This window comes from Cyprinus carpio, chromosome B25 (assembly GCF_018340385.1).
Source record: "Cyprinus carpio isolate SPL01 chromosome B25, ASM1834038v1, whole genome shotgun sequence".
Lineage (NCBI taxonomy): Eukaryota > Metazoa > Chordata > Actinopteri > Cypriniformes > Cyprinidae > Cyprinus > Cyprinus carpio.
The window spans coordinates 91,426-111,716 of NC_056621.1; the positions used below are offsets into that span (position 1 = coordinate 91,426).

The 20,291-nt window shown below is 36.3% G+C and overlaps 1 pseudogene; it reads left to right on the plus strand.

Moving 5' to 3' along the window:
- Positions 1-3,854: 3,854 nt before the first annotated feature.
- Positions 3,855-19,443, plus strand: LOC122134595 (annotated as a pseudogene).
- The last annotated feature ends 848 nt before the right edge of the window (positions 19,444-20,291 follow it).

Below are 20,291 nucleotides of genomic sequence, written 5' to 3' on the forward strand. Positions count from 1 at the left end.
ACATATTGTGGTTTCGGCACAAACAGAATGCCATTATTTTTGAAAACAGCCTTCCAAAAATGGCCAAACAAGATGACATAAACCATGAACATACACATCAGCATATATTAATTCATCTTAAAAGGATAGTTCAACAAAAAATAAAAATAAATTACATTTATTCAACCTCATGTCGTTCCAAACCAATATTACCTACTTTCACAGTTGACTGTATCTGTTTCAGTCAATTAAAAATATTTTTAGTTAAACTGATTCAGGTCCGTTTGACTCCCTTTGTATTGATTAAAAAAAAAAAAATCATTATCATTATTATTCTAAATATCATCTTTTTTGTTCAGCAGAAGAAAGAAAGTCGTACAGGTTTGGAACGACATGAGGTTGAATATTATGACAGAATTTTATTTCATTTGAGCAATGACTGTATGGGCATATGTATAGTGCAAATGCAATCGTCTCCTTTTTTCCACAAATGGACCTTCACACAGAACAACTCTGTTACATCGGTCTATCAGCCACTCTGCTTTATCATATTGATATCCAAATGCATTTTTGCATCATCAGTTCAGTCATGCGAAAGGGTGTGCTTGTGTTGTCCAGTGTGGAGCAAGGGGGCTAATCTCTGTGCATATGTCCTTAAAAGCACTGTTGCTGTTTTCCTCTTAAATTATAAAGCTTCTTCAGCTGCTTTAAACCATTGAGAGAAGATTAGTGAGGTTATCCTGTGACGGTGTGTTTGTCCGTGCGCGTGTGTGTGTGCAAATGAAGCGGTAATGTTGATGGTGTGTGTGTGTGTGTGTGTGTGTCTTCTCCTTTCTGTTCATGCATTGATGCTATTCGGTATCTAAATGAGAGCAGTCCAACAGAGGCTGCATCGATCCATCGGTGCCAATTAAACCTCACTCCCTTGTCTTTCAGAATCACATTTGCTGTCACGTCACATTGCATCTGTCACTCAAGCAACCAAAAGGGCCATTTTGTACCTAAAATCAACATCTGGATCAGATACAGATGTGTATTCAGCATGTTTAGCTATATAATTAAGATCTTATTAGTGCATGCTTGTGTTTTCATCCTGAACAAAGAGTTTTTTGACATGCACTGTATTTGTAATTTCCCTCTATGTGAATCTGTGCCTCTCTAATCCAGCAGTCTGTATCCTGTGTTGGGGAAGAAGAGGGGGGGTGTATGTGTCTCTGTAATCTTGCTATGTCTGTGTGGAACTGTGTTGGTAATCCTGCTGTGTGTGTGTGTGTGTACTGAAGTGTGTTTCTCCAATGTAATCCTATGACAGCGAGCATTTGTGCACGTGAATGGTCGTCAATGTTAAAGCAATCATGCCATGCGTTTAGCATCATTTTACGTTGTATATGGCCGGCCACACGGGCACACGATCGACTCCACGTGTGGGCAGGGTTTGACATCATCAGGCGTCATTGCCGTGCTGAGGTGATATGGCAGGGCAGGATCAGCAAAGACATTTGGCTTGATCTCTAACTTTCCAGAGGCATGGCTGGGGGAAGGGAACGACTGGTTCGGAATGACGAACTGGAATTAGGATAAAGATAGGAAGTAGTCTCAGATCAGCTGTTCCAAATTTGAACCATTATGGAAAAAATCTACAAATCTGCTCTCATAGTGTAGATATCTTGGGGTTTAATACAAAACAGGAATGTGTAGTAATCCAAGTTTTTAGAAGAGGTCTGTCGTGGGTCAAAATTTTTCTTTTTTGGGTTCTAAATGCCCATCTTTTTCAGAAGAAACAGTTAACCCCCCAAAAAACCCTCAAATACAATTTTTACAAATATACTTTTCAAATTTGAAGTACACTACAAGTGCACATTAAATACAAATAAGCACTCTTCTTCTTCACAACGGTTAACGTAGCAAATTGGAGGTATGGGCGGATGCTCAATCAACTCTGGGCTATGGAGAAGTGGGTTTAGCGATGGAGCCCGCGTCGCGAGAGCCTGCCGCGCTGTAGCCGAGCGGATAGGCAGCACTATTTATAGCTAATCCTGTTTAAGAGAGGTCATGCTCTCTACCATCCCTGAGATAGAGCAGTGGAGTTAAACGCTCGCGTGCCAGCGTATCTAGAAGCACCGCGTGTGCTTTTAGCTCATCGTACCAATCATAAAACACAACACATACACAAAATCACATCCAGGATTTTCTGTGCTTATTTTGCAGTAGTTTCACTGTAGGAAGCAGGGCTGTAACCACCATAAAATCATACAATATGTAATGTGTATAATAATAAGTGCTGTCAAATGATTAATCGCGATTAATCGCATTCAAAACAAATAATATATATTAAAAAATATATATTTATATATGAAATAAATCATACTATATAAATACACACATACAGTATATATTTTGAAAATATTTACATGTAGTTACGTGTCTATATTAATATTCATATAATTTATATATATATATGTGTATATTTAATATTTTTTTATATTTTTCTTAAATATATACATGCATGTGTATGTATTTATATACATATTAAATATACACACTACACACAACAAAAACTTTTATTTTGGATGTGATTAATTGTGATTAATTGTTTGACAGCACTAATTGTAATACCGCAAAATTACAGGTACATATGGCCAAAAAGTACCCCCAAATTTGTAATAATTTTTGATGATGCTCAGCTGCATTTCATTACCCAATGCTGTTGTCATTACGATGACAAAAAATTGAAAGTTATATTTTTAGTCAGCCTCACCGCTCATCAGTGTCAAAATGTTTGAGATGGCAAATAAAAATTAAGAAGGCCAGGCTTTACTTTTCCTCACACTTGTTTTTGGTCTAAAAGTGCGTAAAAATGAACCCTGTTATTGTTGACAATATGTAACAGAATTGACAGTTATGTTTGTGTGTGTGTTTCTCTGTGTATGACTGTCAAATCTGTTACGTGCTGTCAACACTGTTACTCTTAACAGTTTGACAGTAACAGAATTGACACTAATTCAGACAACAAGGAATCATGATTTTCAGCTATATAAGACACCTTATATATGGCCTGTAACATCCTGTGATCCATGACAATGACAAATTATTAAAATAATTAAAAATAACTATCTGGGGGGGAAAAGTAGAAAAAAATAATGACTTTGGGGCACTAAATGTACCTGCATATATATAACTTTGTGAAAAAGAAGTGGTGCTTATTTGCATTTAATGTGCACTTGTAGTGTACTTCGATATTAAACATATTTGTGTAAAAACAGTATACTTGCAGATGATATGATATTAATAATGAAATAAAATGAAATACATAGAAATAATGAAATAATGAAATATATATATATATACCTATATGTTCCTTTCCATTGCGTTAGCAGCGTAAAAGCTTGTGGGTTCGATTCCCTGGGAAATACACATGGTAAAAAAATGTATAGCCTGAATGTACTGTAAGTCGCTTTGGATAAAAGCGTCTGCCAAATGCACAAATGTAAATGTAAATTATAGGGCTGTTCGTAGCTGATGCGGGGCCCTCAAAGCACAGGGCCCTGTTTATAACTTTATATAACTTGATATATATATATATATATATATATATATATATATATATATATCTATCATCTTCATTCAGTCTTATATTATATGTGGCCGGATTGTGGAGCTAAAGCCTTCAAAAGATAATAATTTGTAAATCTATACTATGGCCCTCCTCTTGTTGCTAATAATAATACATCAAGTTTAGCATGGCCCGCTTGTCCATCACACCGAAGTATCTTTGCTGATTGCTGGTGATGACAGCTGTTTCAGCAAGGGATGACACCTGTACCTGGGACAAGCGCTGGCCAATTGGAGTCTGAGTTAAATTCCGATCCATGCCTCTGACGTAAACACTCCTCAGACTAGCGCGCGGTGGGCGGGTCGTTACGGATCGAGACGCAGATCCACGGCGCGAGACTGTTGATGCCAAGTGGAACTGACGCACACCGGTTCAAAGTGAGTACACATGTAGCATATATAGACTAAAAGTGTTGTTTCAGATATTACAGTATGGAACTCGATAGTTTTTAATCAAATGGCAAGTCAATACATATCGGAATTGTTAGGTTTAGTAGCGGAAACATGCTGTTTAAAGTTATTCTAGTAATTTGATGTGAGAATCGCGTGATTAAGACTCGTTTTCTCTGCTCATGTATGTTTTATTTCTTCCTTATATAGTCCTAAATGTTATGCTTTATACCTTCCGAATATATATTCTAGAAAAAATGTTTTCAGATGAATCTCTGCTGAGTGCGTCAGTCGAATGTAGTCTAGTGATTGAGAGTTTTAGTCTTTCTTGGTAACGTAATGTGTATTATGCTATTTGTGTCGCCAAGAGGATTTTACATCGATGGCACAGTGACTTCTTAACTGCCTTGTAACATGCTTTATGCTTTGGTGGACAGTGAAATTTGAGGAATTTCAATTCAAGTAATGTTTATAATTTATGCAGATAAGATAGACCAGTAGAATGGCATTATAGCAACAATGTAACCAGTCAAGAGTGCGAATTATGGGCAGTTCGTCAAAGTTGATGGGGTCTTAATACATGCTTTGATATTTATAAATACCTTATTATGTATATACACGTTTTTGTTTATTTAACCACGAAGTTTAATTACAAGCTAGTCATGGATGCTAATAATAGCAGAAGTTGCTGAAGTTGGTAACCATAGCAACAGCTCGCCTTTTAAGCGCTTTCCTTACGTCGACTAAATGTACATCGTCTTATTATAGGTTTACACATGACACATATATCTCAGAAAAAAAAAAAACCATTAGTATTTTGTTTTAAATGTTTGAGTTAAAGTTTTAAAGATGGTTAACTGTTAAATCACTGTGTAAAGGGCCGCAAAAGACAACTTGGGTTGCGCGACAACCATCGATAGTTGAAACATCAGATTAGCGTTACTTAAGGTAAGGTACTTAAATCCTTAAAAACTACTGAAAGACTTTGAATCATTTATTTTCGTGAGGTCTTAAAGCACTAGTTATTCTTTATTTTGTCCATAAACATTAGCCATTGCTACAGTTTAAGTCAGCTGCTGGATTTCTCTGTACAAACTGCATTAGGATAAAGCTAGGCCTGTGTGAAAAGAAGTTATTTATAAGTTGAAAAAAAAATAGCCTATTTTGGTAAGGTGTTATGTGATGTTTTATTGCCATATAGCAAATTATACAACACTAGACATATTAGGCAGTGAATGTCCTGATATAGAGATAGCCTATATTTATTTTGTCCTCTAAAGTGGCGAATTCTTCCTGCCAAATGCTCATTCATTAACATTTTCTCACTTATTCGCTTTATTTAGACAGTAAGTTTCCACATCCGACTTCCAGAGCACCATGCAGCATCACAATGTGACTCACACTCCTCATTCACAGCATGAGTAAATATAGATTTTCAGCATTCGTGCCACAGAACCGTTCACAAATTCTTTCCGTATTCAGTTTATTTTTGAGAGCATTTAGTGTGGCACATAATTGAAAAAGGTGCTTTTTGTAGGTATATTTTATCAGAAGATAATCTTTGTACATAAACATCTAATAGTGACATTCAGGCTTTTCTTTCAGCCTTATTCTTGCCATTCTTTATCAAATTCCTCTTTCACTGGTACAAGTCTATTTGTGATTCAAATAAATAAAAGCTTTTTGTATACAGAAGAGTAACTCTTGTGCTTTAGGCTTTATCCGGCTGCACTTACTTTGTTCCCTCAGAAGTCTGAATGAACTGAGGGTACTGTCTAAGAATGAGTAAATATGTTTGTCTGTGTTCAATAGTGCATACTCTTCCCTACAGCAGGAGTGGCTGTGTGTCTCACTACTGCCACAGATTGACTAATTAGATTAAGCAAGAAGCTTTTCCTGAGATAATCATTCAACAAGCCATTTCCTCTAATGGAAACTGTGCTCCTCAAGACCGTCCACTGAAGGTCAAATCATTTTATGTAGTAAAGGAGAATTTTTGGCATGATGCTGTGTAGTACAGACTTTGTGTTGTTTGGAGTAATTGTACGTGACGGCGAGTCGCTCAGGCTCTGAAAACAGCACCTTCTGACTGTGCTGGTCGAGGGGCTGCATTTGTCTCGTTGTTGCAGGAATGGACATGTAAAACAAATCTGTAAGTACTTTTCTATCTGTTTTATGATAATGAATCGAGGTAGGTCAACTATCATGGTGTGTTTTAGTTTAGTGCTTCTGTAAAGTCACTATTTCAGTCATTTGTTTGGCAGTTCAGATGTTTTGTTCTGTAATCAGATAAAAAGGTAAAGGTAAAACTCCAATAGTTTTTGTGAGCAAACATTTAATGATCAAAGAAATAAGAGGTGATTTAAAGTCCTAAAATGCAAATTTATTCAAGATGACACACGAACATATTTTGTTGTTCAGTGACCTTTGAGAGGGCTTTAGATGTCACTGCCTTTGAATCTCAACATAATTTACAATTATTAAAATCCTAGATTTCATTGCTGATTGTGGTGAAAATTGTTTATTCATTTGTTCAATCCAGGATAATTATAAAACTAAAACTTAAACGAAATGACCATTAGGAATGCTGCCTTTACTGAAGTAAATTTGAGAAGAAGCACTGAAATTCTAGAAATAAACTAAAACTGAAATAAATAAAAAATTAAATAGTAATATTTAAAAAACCAAAAGTAAAAAAGTTTACTACATTTAAATGATAACTGATAATATATTTAATAACTACTATAAAATATATAAATAATACTAATATAATTTTTTTCCATTTAATTACACTTTCTTTTGAATACACTCTAAAAACTTATTTCCCACTCTGTTTTTTGATCGCAACTTTTGAGTCATGTCTTGTCTTTGGCAGGTCTCTTTTCTTGACAAGATGCCAGTTTTATGTAACAGAACTAATTTTAGCATTCTGTTCTTTAAGCAGATGTGACGGATCTTTCCGCTCAAGGGCCATTACAAAAGCCAACTGTCACTTTGCATACCGGTCAACATTATCTTTAACCAATGCCATACGGTTCGATGTGACTTCCTTTGTTGATTGACATTGGTATCACTTGATCTGGCGGTTGTGACAGTACACGAATAATCACATTTTATGTGGCATGATAGAGCATGTAATAAACTTGCTTTTGTTTTGTTTTAGATGTAACTTGGTGCAAACCCGAAGATTTGACCATCTGTGACTCCAGTCAACTCAAGATGAGAGAAGATACATCGGAAAATCAAATGGAAATGGCATTTGAATTAAATCTGGTGTGTCATCAGAAGAGTTGCTTTTTGCATCCCTGAGGAATTAAGTCTGGATATTGTCACTGCTTACCTCAGGGGAAGCCACTTCTCCTCTACTTTTTGGTGCACTTAAGCGGGACTATGGCCAAAAACTCATTCCGTGGGTCGAAGTATAAGGCAGACGCCAATCATGATGGAGAATTTGGCTGCACACTCAAAGAACTTCGATCACTCATGGAACTCAGAGGGACAGATGGATTACAAAGGATTCAGGAGTGCTATGGAGATGTTCAGGGACTCTGTTCCAGGTTAAAATCATCACCAATAGATGGTAAATAATTCCTTTGCTACCAATGGTAATGTTTAAAAGACATTTATAATATGCACTGTTCTTTTATCTCCAAACTTGGTAAAAGTGGACCAAAAGTTAAAACCAATATTAACCAATAAATGGTCAGTTTTAAATTTAAATAAATTAAAATAAAACACTAACATTTTATATGTTAAAAATGAATTTAGGCACACGACATTATAATATACAGTTTAAAAATATATTCATTTTTAGATTTGCTTAAGATTACATTTAACAGTGTATAAAATTGTGTGCTTATAAACATTAACTATAGGTGAGCTTTAGATTACAATGAATCTAAATAAAATAGAGGAAATAAGCATGCACAATTAAATATCTAATATTAATTGATACCAAATCTCTATTATCGGCTGGTTACCAAGATGGTACCAATATATCATGTGTTCCTAGATAAAACACTTTGATCGCTTTCAGTTTTGCTAAACCTCATGTCTTATATTTAACCAAATGGTTTAGTGACGCTGAGACTGGTTTTAGCCTGGTGGTTATAAATCTGAGCTGAGCAAAGATTCAAACTTCACTGGGGTTGATCCATGACCTCTCACCATTTCAGCCCTGAGCAAGCACTTAACCTCAGGCTCTTCCTGGAAGACTGTCTCTGTAACAAGTGTAGCGTAATCGCTTCAGATAAATGCCTGAGCTAAATAACTAATTAGCAATTAGACGTTTCAGACATCTTTTTCCATATGCCTTTTCCTTTAGCCATTAGCACTGTAGTTTTCATCAAGGACCATATTTTAGCATTAAAACACTCTCTCAGAATTTCCCTTTGACAGTGGAGCAATAATGGAGCAAATAATGAGGTACATAGTTTTTGACTGCATAATCCAGTTGAAAGGCCACGTTTTTTAAGAGAGAAAGTTATGCCACTTAATGCAGTCAGTTGTTAATCTAAGAGCTTGTCTATTTTTTTGACCATATTATGAAGGATTTCCATCAAGCAAATATAATTTACTTTAAGTCTAACTCATGTCTAACAGTATATAATTTTGCATTTTCATTGAAGTCACTTTTAAATAAGTTCCATTTTGTGTACAATAGTTAACAATGAAAAATACTTCTAAAGCATTTATTTATCTTAGTCAATGGGTATTTTAACTAATGCATTATTAAAATCAAAGCATTAATGCGTTAACTAACATTAACTAATGGGACCTTTTATTATGAATTGTTATTTTAAAATAACTTTAAAAGTTATTTTAAACCCTTGGACAGCCCTAATAATTTTAGTTATTATTATTTTCTGTTTATATGTTTTTCTGAATCATTCCAAGTGCTCTGGTTATGAATAAAAGCTACAATGAATAATATGACCAGTAATTTTAGGTTTTTATACAGTACATAATTTCTAACTAAATTATTGTCAATTATTTTGTGTCAGTCAACGGACAAAAGTTTAAACCGCCGGGCATTATTGCCTTTCTTCTCACTTAATTATTATCAAAGTGACCATGATGTCTTCTTGGATTTTACAGTTCCTCTTTTTGCTCATTTCACCGTTTTATTCATCTTCTTCTGTGCTTCTAGTTTAGACCAGTCGGTCTTCATATTATTTCAGCGAGCTGAACTCCAATCATTTGTCTAACACCATGATCAGCTTATGTTTCCCTTGATAATTCCAGTGAAATATGTTTACACTCTCCTCTTGTGATTCTTTCGTTTAAGATTTTTGTGTGTATTAGAAATCTGTCTACCATCTGTTATAAAAGAGTCCTATCTCTTGTTAAAATCTGACCTTGATTATTGTTATTTTTAAGTCCTATTTACCTTATCATCCATCTATATTTTCCAGTTCGATATGCATTGGCTTACTGCTCTGCACTGGCATATTTAGCTCTGTCATGAGCAATAACAGACAGTTGTAGTTGTGACAGGTGGAACCAGATAAATTTACCTCATGTAATCCCACTCACCTTAAACCGAGGTAGGCTCTTCATTGCTCCGCTTCACTCTAATCTCACTGGCCGCTGCTCTGCTGCATGGGGTTTACATTCATTTTTGCCCTTGCCAACTGTGGGGTAAACCTTTGAGGGGGCAGAGAGAACCAGCGTTTTGTAATTGAGCAAGGAAAGGAAGAGAGGGATTACACTGTGTTAGTGTTCAGGCTGTGCTCTTGCTTGCGTGGGGAGTGGAAATCTTGATATTTTTTGGAATCCATTATATTTAAAATGAAAAAAACGAAACAAAGTAAACCATCTCTAAATCCAATTCAATTTTTCAAGCGTTTTAAAATATAGCTAGAACAAGTTTGAGGATTGACTTTTTCACTTGATCCATCTGTCATTTTTTTGGACATGTTAAATCATCAGTATGTTTTCTCTGTACTATTTCAAAAATTGTTTTTAAATTGCAAACTCAGTACATATAGAGATATGCCATGAGGATGTTTAGATTATCTCAAAGTCATATGTGATTCAAACATTGTCATTAATAATAATCTTGAGAGACCCATCAGAAATCTTTGTACAGTCCGGAGGTGTTAAATTATGCTATTAGATATCTTGACTGTAATATGGTATATCTTATTTTTCTATTGTAATAACAATGGTATAATATTTTTACAACCAGGAACAAGCTATTTATAATTGTAAAAATGCAAAAAAAAAGGCAGTTTTATGACAGCAATCTTCATATTTTTATAATCTATACCCTAAAGTTTTATGTAAATCGTAATGCGATAAACTGAAAAATAAATAAATAAAACAGTAAATAAAACAGATTATTGGACTAATGTTCAATGAGTTACTAGCTGTTTGTGAAATTTGCTAGCAATATCTGTGTGAAAAATTGTTTCTACACCAAATATTTAAATATTTATTCTGCTCTTTCTCTCTGTTTAGGGTTAAGTGGGTCATTCTGATGACATTGCCAGGAGGAGAAAAGAAGAATTTGGAAAGAATTTTATACCTCCGAAAAAGCCAAAAAAACATTCCTTCAGCTAGTGTGGGAAGCATTGCAGGATGTGACTCTAATTATTTTGGAAGTTGCAGCCATAATATCCTTAGGCCTTTCCTTCTATAAACCTCCTGATGCCGAGAGAGAACGTGAGTATCATCAGGCTTTTAAGCTCACTATGAATAATATACCCGTTTCTCTTACTGAGTGGTACTGTTGAATAACAATGAATTTGAAATTTTAACATGCCCTGAAGGTGACATAGTGCTGCTATGTATTCAGCTCACCCAGGGCCTCTGTTATTATTAAAAAAATAATATTTTCAAAAATACTTTTACCTGAGCCCTGCTGTGCATTTAGCAGTAAAACCCTGCAAATTGTCATGTTATTTTGCGTATTGCAATTGCGCAGTCCTTCACTTCCTTCCTAAATGTATACCCTGCTAATGTACCTCAAATAACATTTTAGACATTTTAGATGTTAAAGCTGAATTTTCAGCATCATACTCCAGTCTTCAGTCAGTGTCACATGATCACTGAGAAATCATTCTTATATGCTGATTTGCTGCCTCAAAAAAACATTTCTTATCATTATCAATTTTGACAACAGTTCTGCTGCTTAATATTTTGGTGGAAACTGTTTTTTTCCAGAATTCTTTGATGAATGGAAAGTTTAAAGGAATCTTACTGACCCCAAACTTTTAAACAGTAGTGTATATATAATCTGATGTATAATATAAGACTTATACACACAAGTTGCTGTAGTAGCTATTTCTAACCGTGACTTTCTCATTGGTGCAGACTGTGGTAGGGCGGCTGGAGGAGGAGTTGAGGACGAGGGTGAGGCAGAGGCGGGCTGGATTGAGGGTGCTGCCATCCTCTTGTCTGTCATCTGCGTGGTTCTCTGTCACAGCCTTTAATGACTGGAGCAAAAGAAAAGCAATTCCGTGGACTGCAGAGCCGCATTGAACAAGAGCAGAAGTTCACTGTGCTCCGAGCCGGTCAAGTCATTCAGATTCCTGTGGCCGAGATTGTGGTTGGAGACATTGCACAAGTAAAATATGGTAAAATGATCTCCCTTAAGATTTCTGTTTTTAATATATTAGACAATTAAGAAAAATGTTGTTACATATTTCTTTAAGCTCTTACACTGTTAAAATGGAAAATTTTTTAAAGAACTGTTTATGCAGCTTTTGCCATGGAGTGACAGTTATGATGACCTCTCAGTCAAGTTTCAAAAAATAGACAAAAAATGTTGTACTTTTTCACTTTTTGAATTGTCCAGTTTTCAACATTTTACAAAGAAAGCATCAGTTAAAACACAAAAATTTTAAAGCAGAAAGGTTTAATCAAACTTTTTACAACCATTTTTAAAATTCTGCATGTCATTGTGTGAGATTAAAGATTCAAGGCAAGTCAAGAAATTAACTCATTAGTTAGAAAATAAAGAAAATACTTTTTTTAACTTGCCTTTTTGGAGCTTGACAGCCATTGAATGAACTGTTGTTTTATGGAAAAGTGCTGTGTGAAGATAAAAAACAAACTTATAGGAAAATACAGCATACAGGTTTGAAAACAGACCACAGAGTGAGTGATGATAAAAAAAATATATTTTTTGGCTTAGCTTTTCTTTAAAAAATAATGTTAAAGCATATAAAAATAGTTTATTTTTTCATTAGTCTGTTTGTTTCTTCTTGTTTTGTTAGCATTTTGCCGTGCTCGATTAAAAACCTCTCTTTTGCCTGCGATGCAAAACATCTGTCTGTTGTGTCTCAGATGACACCATCTGTCCCTTTGCTTTGTGCTTGCAGGTGACCTCCTTCCTGCTGATGGTGTACTAATCCAAAGCAACGATCTAAAAAATTGACGAGAGCTCCCTCACTGGAGAGTCGGACCATGTCAAAAAAACTGCGGACAAAGGACCCTATGCTTCTTTCAGGTTTTGCTCTCCTCTTTTTTAAGTAACAATAACGGTAACCATCAAAATTTTAAGACTGATGCAGTTTTGCAATTGCAGCAGTTACTGTACCATACAAGACCTGGTTACATGCCCATTTTTGTCCGTGTTTACTCAGGCACGCATGTGATGGAGGGCTCCGGAAAAATGCTGGTCACAGCAGTGGGGGAGTGAACTCTCAGACGGGAATCATCTTCACTCTCCTCGGAGGCGGAGATGATGATGATGATGACGATGAGGAGAAAAAAGAAGAAAGGGAGAGGAAAAAGAGGGGAGAAGGAGGAGAAAAAGCGGGAGAAAGAAGAGAGCAAAAGAAAGAAAAAGAGAGGAAGAAGAAAGAGAGAAAAAAGAAAAAAAGAAAAGTATGTTCCTTAATAAGATGGGTTTCTGAAACGCATTTCCAAAATAATAACTAACGTATCCATTCTGTTCTAATCACGTTTAGGTGTCCCCCCCCAAAATTAAAACTATTATTAAATAGGCATACTATTTGAAATGCTTAGCCAGGGATTTTAGATACATCATTTTTAAACCTACATGACTATGATGCCCATAAGAGTCACATCATGTCACAAATATCTGATTGATCCATCTCAATTTTCAGCAAGCAGCCAAAAAGCCAGATGCAACAGATAAAAAGAAAGGTTTGTATTAGCACATATACTGTAGCTGTATGTCATAGCATTTCCTTTAGATCGGTGGTTCTCAAACTGGTGAGTTGTGATGTAAAAATGGGTCACATGTCTGGTTCTAAAGGGTAAAAACACATGCTATTCGTAAAGTAATAAAATGCAGCAAAACTACTGTAATAATTGGGCATTGCCTCCTATATCTATATCCTACATTAAAGTTGAGACCAATACAGTGTTTTGGTGCTAATTCATCTGTCACTTGAATAAATCTAATCAAATAGGCAGATGACATGCTTTCATTATCAGAAAACATGAACAAACTATGAAAGATATGACAAAATATGAACCAGACTGCTTTAAATATGGGCCCTTGTGTTCATGTTCTTTTTTTTTTTTTTAGAAACCATCTAAATTCAAGGGACATTCTGAAACCCAAATTTGACATTTTCCTTGTTCAGCCTATGTAATTTTGTACATTGATGGGTCTATGGAGTTTATTATTGACAAATTTCAATGTTTGATATGAAACTGGTTGAGAACCACTGCAGGAACATCACAGGAAATAGCAGTCAGTGACATTCATCAGTAGTTGCTCTTTTGGCACGTATTGTGTGCCTTTCTTTCCTTATGTATTGAGTGTACAAGTTGTGAGAATGTCCTGTGAACATATGCTAACTGTGCTCTTCACTCTTTTCATGCTGATTAGCAGTAAGAAAGATTAGGGCCTTTGGCCTTACAGCTCTACTTTTTCCTTTGTCAACATACAAACATACATACAGACTGACACATACTGTAAATATTGGGCTGTCAGAAATGTTGCAAGCAGAATTCAAACTCATATTGGCCAAAATGAACATTGGAATGCAATACACTACCGTTCAACGTTTGGGTCAGTAGGACTAATGTTTTTGAAAGTCTCTTATGCTCACAAAGCATGCATTTATTTGATAAAAAAAAATACAGTAAGAACAGTAATATTGTGAAATATTATTACAATTTAAATACATTTTTTATTTTAATATATTTCAAAAATATTTATTTCTGTGATGAAAAGCTGAATATTCACTGCTGAAAATGTATTATTGCACTTTAAAAAATGAACATGCAGTAATTACATTAAGAAGCTATATTGTAATTTTTATATATCATAATGTAATGAAATTGAGTTGATTCGGTAGTATTAAATCATATTTTGATGTAAATGAAACCAGCTAATTTAAAAAGCATTTTATGTTACATGACAAACCATTTTTGGTAGTTTGATACATGCACAGCCATTGTACAGTGCAATACATTTATAAAACAGATTACAAGTTACATTTATTTTAACTTCACTCTCATTCAGAGAAGGGATGGAGGCAGAGTGGAGATGGAGCCCCCCTAACAGTGATGATGAGACAGAAGAAGAGCCTAAAAAAACCAAGATTCCAAAGAAAGAGAAATCAGTACCTTCAAGGGAAGCTCACCAAACTCGCTGTACAAATCGGAAAAGCAGGTAAAACACACACACACACAAAAAAAAACCTTTTTTTTTCCGGTGTACAAAGCGGATTGAAATATTTTCCTTGTATAAGAAACCTTTAAACAGAGGATTTTAAGTGGGTTGTGTGATGTTCATGTGTGTTTTTTCACCCCAGGGCTCTTCATGTCAGCCATCACGGTTTCTAATTCTTGTGGGGCTCTTTGGGGTGGACACTTTCTGGATCCAGGGGCTATCCTGGATTAAAGAGTGCACTCCTATCTACATCCAGTTCTTTGTCAAGTTCTTCATCATTGGCGTCACTGTGCTGGTTGTTGACGTGCCTGAGGGTTTTAACCACTGCTGTCACCATCTCATTGGCCTATTCTGTGAAAGTATGTGGTCTGTTTTTTTTTTGCAGAAGTCTCATAAGAAACTTATACATACAAAGGTTACAACTGTAGGAAAATTCATCAATGTCATTCTCTGTAGAAAAATGATGAAGGACAACAACCTGGTGAGACATCTGGGACGCTTGCGAGACTATGGTAAATGCCACTGCAATTTGCTCTGATAAGACAGGCACCCTAACCATGAACAGAATGACCGTGGTTTCAGGTGTATATTGGAGACAGACACTACAAGAAGGTCTGGGACCCTGATTTGATTCCTGGCAACATCATGAATCTTCTCTTCATCACAGGCATAAGTGTCAAACAGTGCATATACTTCAAAAATCATGGTAAGAAACTATATTTTCTGTAAAATATGTACACGTCACAAATTAGTATAACAGATTAAACATAATACTGTGTCATATTTAAAAAAAAATATTTTATTATTATGCTATATTTAAGTTATTCTATTAATGTTATAACTTGCCTATATTTCAAATTTCAATTCATGTTTGTTTAAAGACATTTATTTCTTTTATTTAAAAATAAGATATTTGTTTAAAGAAATCAATGTGACTTTTGGGCCACAGTTTAGTTATTTATGTGATTTCTTGCAAGATTAGACTTGGTTTCTTATTTTCATAAATGCCTTTTTTTTGTCTAGGCCTGCTGAGAAAGAGGGCGGTCTGCCACCGTCAAGTGTGGAAACAAAACTGAATGTGCCTTGCTGGGGTTTTACCATTGATTTACGAAAAAAGATACCAAGCCATTCGCAGTGAATATCCTGAGGAAAAACTGTACAAAGTATACACCTTCAACGCAGTCAGTGAGGAAAATCCATGAGCACAGTCCTTAAAAATCCAGATGGAAGTTACCGTATGTTCAGCAAAGGAGCGTCAGAAATCCTCCTGAAGAAGTAAGTGCACATTTAATATTTCAGATGATAATGATATTCAGGTGATATGCTATTTGCTAGATAATATACAGGTGGTATTATTATGGCGAACGGATGTTCTCATTCAATAGATAATTGCATTGGTCCTAGACATCTTTATAGTTCAGGTTGAGGAGTCATTTAGTCCAGTTTAATTTAAAGGGGTCCTCGGATGCTACGTGCTCTTTAACAAAGTTGTTTAAACTGAATTGTGTGTTTTGTAGTGTGTGTACGCAAGCACCCTATAATGAGAAAATCCACCTAGTTTTTTTTTTAATCTACTAAAATCTTTACGCCTTTTATCAAATCGAGCCAATCTCAGATGCCTGTCTGTGTGGACATCCATAAAAACAGGCCCCTCCCACACTAGTTTGATCGACAGCAGCGTTTCAGCACAGACTGGAGTCAGTCTTACATTAGACCCTCCGGGAGTGAGCTGTAATCAGTCCACCATTGTTTCACCACCCCCGGAGCAGATGTAGAGAAGAATGACTCCTAAGCGACTGAGGTGTTTTGTTGTTGGATGTAATACCATGAACATAGCAGTCGTCATTTACTCCTGACATCTTGAGCTGCTGAAGACGCACTGGATTAATAAATCGTAAAAAAAAATAAATAATTACGTTTTGAAGGGATTTGCCCCCAGATCTACCTTTAATGTGTCATATTTCTCACAAAATCATTTGTGATCCAGGTTTCCCATCCAGAAGAAGTGAGTATAAGGTTTTTTAATGAATCTTTGCAAAATCACATTTCTTAATAATGTGCTAATTAGCAAGTTTCCACGATGAAGGCAGGCTAAAGTAAACAGTCCCTCAGAGATCCCGGCCCCTCGGAAAAGAGGGGCGGGGTCAGCAGAGCTCATTAACATATAAAGGAAAATGCTACAAAACGGCTTGCTCAGAAACGAGCTGTTTTTTTGACAGGGTAAAAAAGGTGTTTTTTAACACTCACATGAGAAATTTTAAACCAACACTATGTACAGACTTTTTATTAGAGACCCTAAAGACTCATATCAACTTGTGGAAAAGGCTCCGATGAAAAAAAAACCCCTTTAAAAGTTTGAAAACACTAAAGATTGCTGTATCATTTAGCAAAATTTTGCTTGCCAAAGACGTCCTTTGTCACACTTTCAATTAGTAAAAGCGATGCATGAAGCACCATTCACATAGAAGGTCACTTCAAACCAAGCACCTTTCTTTGGTCAATGCGGAAAAATTGACCTGGAAAACGTGAAACCCGATGTGAACTCTGCATGGTTCCAAAGTTAAATGAAGGGAGACTACATACTTGTAATAACTTTCCAAAAAGTTAATAATAGTTAATAAATCATTATATTTCCCCTAGGTGCTGGTAAAGTACTTTCAGCCAATGGTGTAAACCAAAGTCGTTGGAGCCATTGATCGGGATGACATGGTGAAAGAGGTGATTGAGCCCATGGGCCTCTGAGGGGTTTGAGGACCATCTGCCTTTACATACAGGGACTCCTGTTTCAGGCGGGAGGCTGAAGTTGTTAAGGATAATGTGAGGCAGATATATTGACTGGACTTCCCTGTATTTGTGTGGTGGGCATTGAGGCTCCTGTTTAGGCCAGAGGTAGCTGGCCACTTGACTAATGCTCTATCCCTACTATTCCCTCCACTTCACATGGAAAATATGCATTTGGAGTTGTGAAAAACAAGCAAAGACCTGCTGAGGTGCTCATTACTGTAAAGTCGGCATGTGGTTGTTGGACACCTAACCCGGGTGGTATAACCGCCACAGGTCCCCGATGCTATTAAGAAGTGCCAGCGAGCAGGCATCACTGTCTTTATGGTCGCGGGGATGCGCAATGGCACCACAGCTGAGCTATTGCAGCCAAGTGGCGGGCATTCTCCCTTATGGGTGATGACCTCCTGTGCATTGAGAGAGCAAAGAGTTTACCACAGCGGATCACATGGCAATGTGAACTTGGAGAGGTAAGGGGGTCAAAATAAAAAAATTGGACAGGTTTTATTCAGAGAAAAAGTTGATACTAAGGGCTCCTCATGTTTCCAGATTGAGCAAAAGCGCCTGGACAAGATCTGGCCCAAAACTTCATGTGCTGCGAGATCTTCTCCAGCTGATAAACATAAGCTGGTGAAAGGTAATGAAGTTTTTAAACAGGACGGCTGTTGTTAGGTATTGGGGAATCTTGCAGGCTGACTGCAAATAAAAATGTTTTGCTGTCTCTTTAAGGTATAATTGATAGAACCATTATAGAACAAGGGCAGAAGTAGGTGCTGTCACTGGAGGCGGAAACATGGATGGACTGCGCTAAAAAAAGCTGAAGTTAGATTTGCAATGGTAGGATTTTTTGTATAATTGAAAGGTTTACTAACACATCACTATAATAGACCTAACAAATGCAATGAATGCTGATATGACAAATAATAAAAAAGAATCGCTGTGAACATTGAAGTTGCAATTTAGTCTGAGTACATCTTGGTCAGGGTAGTGGCATATTTCATTTTTGAAAGGAATGAGAATGAGGATGTGATTTCAGTGGATTTGTAATGTACTGTAGCTTAAAGTAATAGTTCACACAAAAATGACAATTCTGTCATTAATTGCTCACCCTCATGTCGTTCCAAACGCGTAAGATCTTTGTTCATCTTCGAAACACAAATTAAGATATTTTTACGAGAATACTTCTTGTGCGCAAAGAGACAAAAAGTCTTTGTCGTGTGTTCCACGAGAGTCGACCATGATGCAATGCATCTCTCCTGAACGTCATCGACGACTGACAGGGAAGAGAAAAAATTGGGTTAAATAAGGTCGTTATTTTTGTTTTCTAAGGACAAAAAAAGTATTCTCGTTCTGCTTTTTGCTTTGGGGAGAAAAATTACCCTTCTTTTCCCCAACCCCCCCTTTTCCCACTGCAGGATTTGGTTTTTGATTTTCCAGTGAATCAGACTTTTTTTATTTTTGAATAAGTTTTTTTTAAATATTTGTCATTAATGATATTGCTTTGTTCTGCCTTGGGGGGGTTATTTTTGCGCTCCCTGTTTTCTGGCGCATGGAAGGGCGGGGAGTTTTTCAGAACAGAAGAATTACGATTAAACCACTGATGTCAGACTATTTTAAAAGTCCTTACTACCTTTTTGGGGCCCTTTGGAAGTTGTTGCTTGCTGTCTATGCAGGGTCAGAAAGCCTTGGGTGTCATCAAAAATATCAAAATTTTGAATCGGTAAGAAGGTCTTATGGGGGAAGACATATGGGGATTTAAGAACAGAACTTTTTTGAATGCTAACCCTTTAAAAAATACGATAGCTATCATTTTTAGAAGAAACTTCCTTGAATGAAACCGTTTTTAAAAAATTTTGAGTTTTGAAATTTACAGTCTAGTCTTGCGAATTCTCCTTGTTTTTAATTGCATAAAATTCAAAAAATGGACACTGGGGTTCCCGAAAAAACATGAACGGCTTGGGAAAATGAAACTTCATGAAAATTTTCAGTGAATTTTGACCTGTCTTTTAGGGCATTGCTGGAACAGTTGGGGAAAAAGGCATCAGAATTTTCCTGACAGAGATAACTTCAGCAGCATTTAAGGGAGGAGGGGGGGAGGAACGTCTATACAGTATCTAAAATTCCCCCAGTTTCAGCTGAAAAAATGGGGTGTTCATTTTGGCGTTACGGGCCGTATCCCCAGGGTTGACTTCTGCTTCCCTTTTCCGTCCCCGTTTTTTCTATTAAACTTTTTTTTTCTTTTTTCAACCTCCCACAGGATTCCCCCCTTTAAAACTGTACAGATGCTGTGGGTGAATTTAATTTGGAACATTGCATCATCACTGGAAAAGGAGCCCCCACTGAGGCTTTACTGTTGCCAAAAGCGGCCCTAACAACCTCTATTTCCGCACCAGATGAAGAAAACCCTTGGGAAAGCTGTTTTATCAAATAACTATATCTTACCTGCTGTTTGCCCAAGTACACCAAAAAAACTAGAGCGGGTTTTACCTGGTGGTTGGGAACCCCCGGGGGTTTATGAGGGAACGTTTGATAAACTAAACGTGCACTTATTTTTTTTTTTTGGAAGAGGTCTTAGCGTATTCTGCCAAAATAAAACTTTAAAATATTTAGTTTTAATGTTTGAAAATTTGTATAGAAATATACTTTTTGATTGTTGTTGGTAACCCGGTTTAGAGCATCCATTCAGAGATACCAGCTATTATATCTTGATTCTTTTTTTTTCAGGTGAGGATTTTAAGGGCAGTGGGGAAAATCCTCTTCCCCCCTTTTAGAGCACTACACCATGCTTTAACACATTTTTGATGAGCAGCTCTTTAAAGAAAAAAACGCTCGAAAGATCCCGGGGAGAAATGTTTTGATGGGATCTTCAAAACTGATTTTCTGCTCCACGATTCGGGGCCTTTGTAACCCCCGGGCGCACATTGTAATC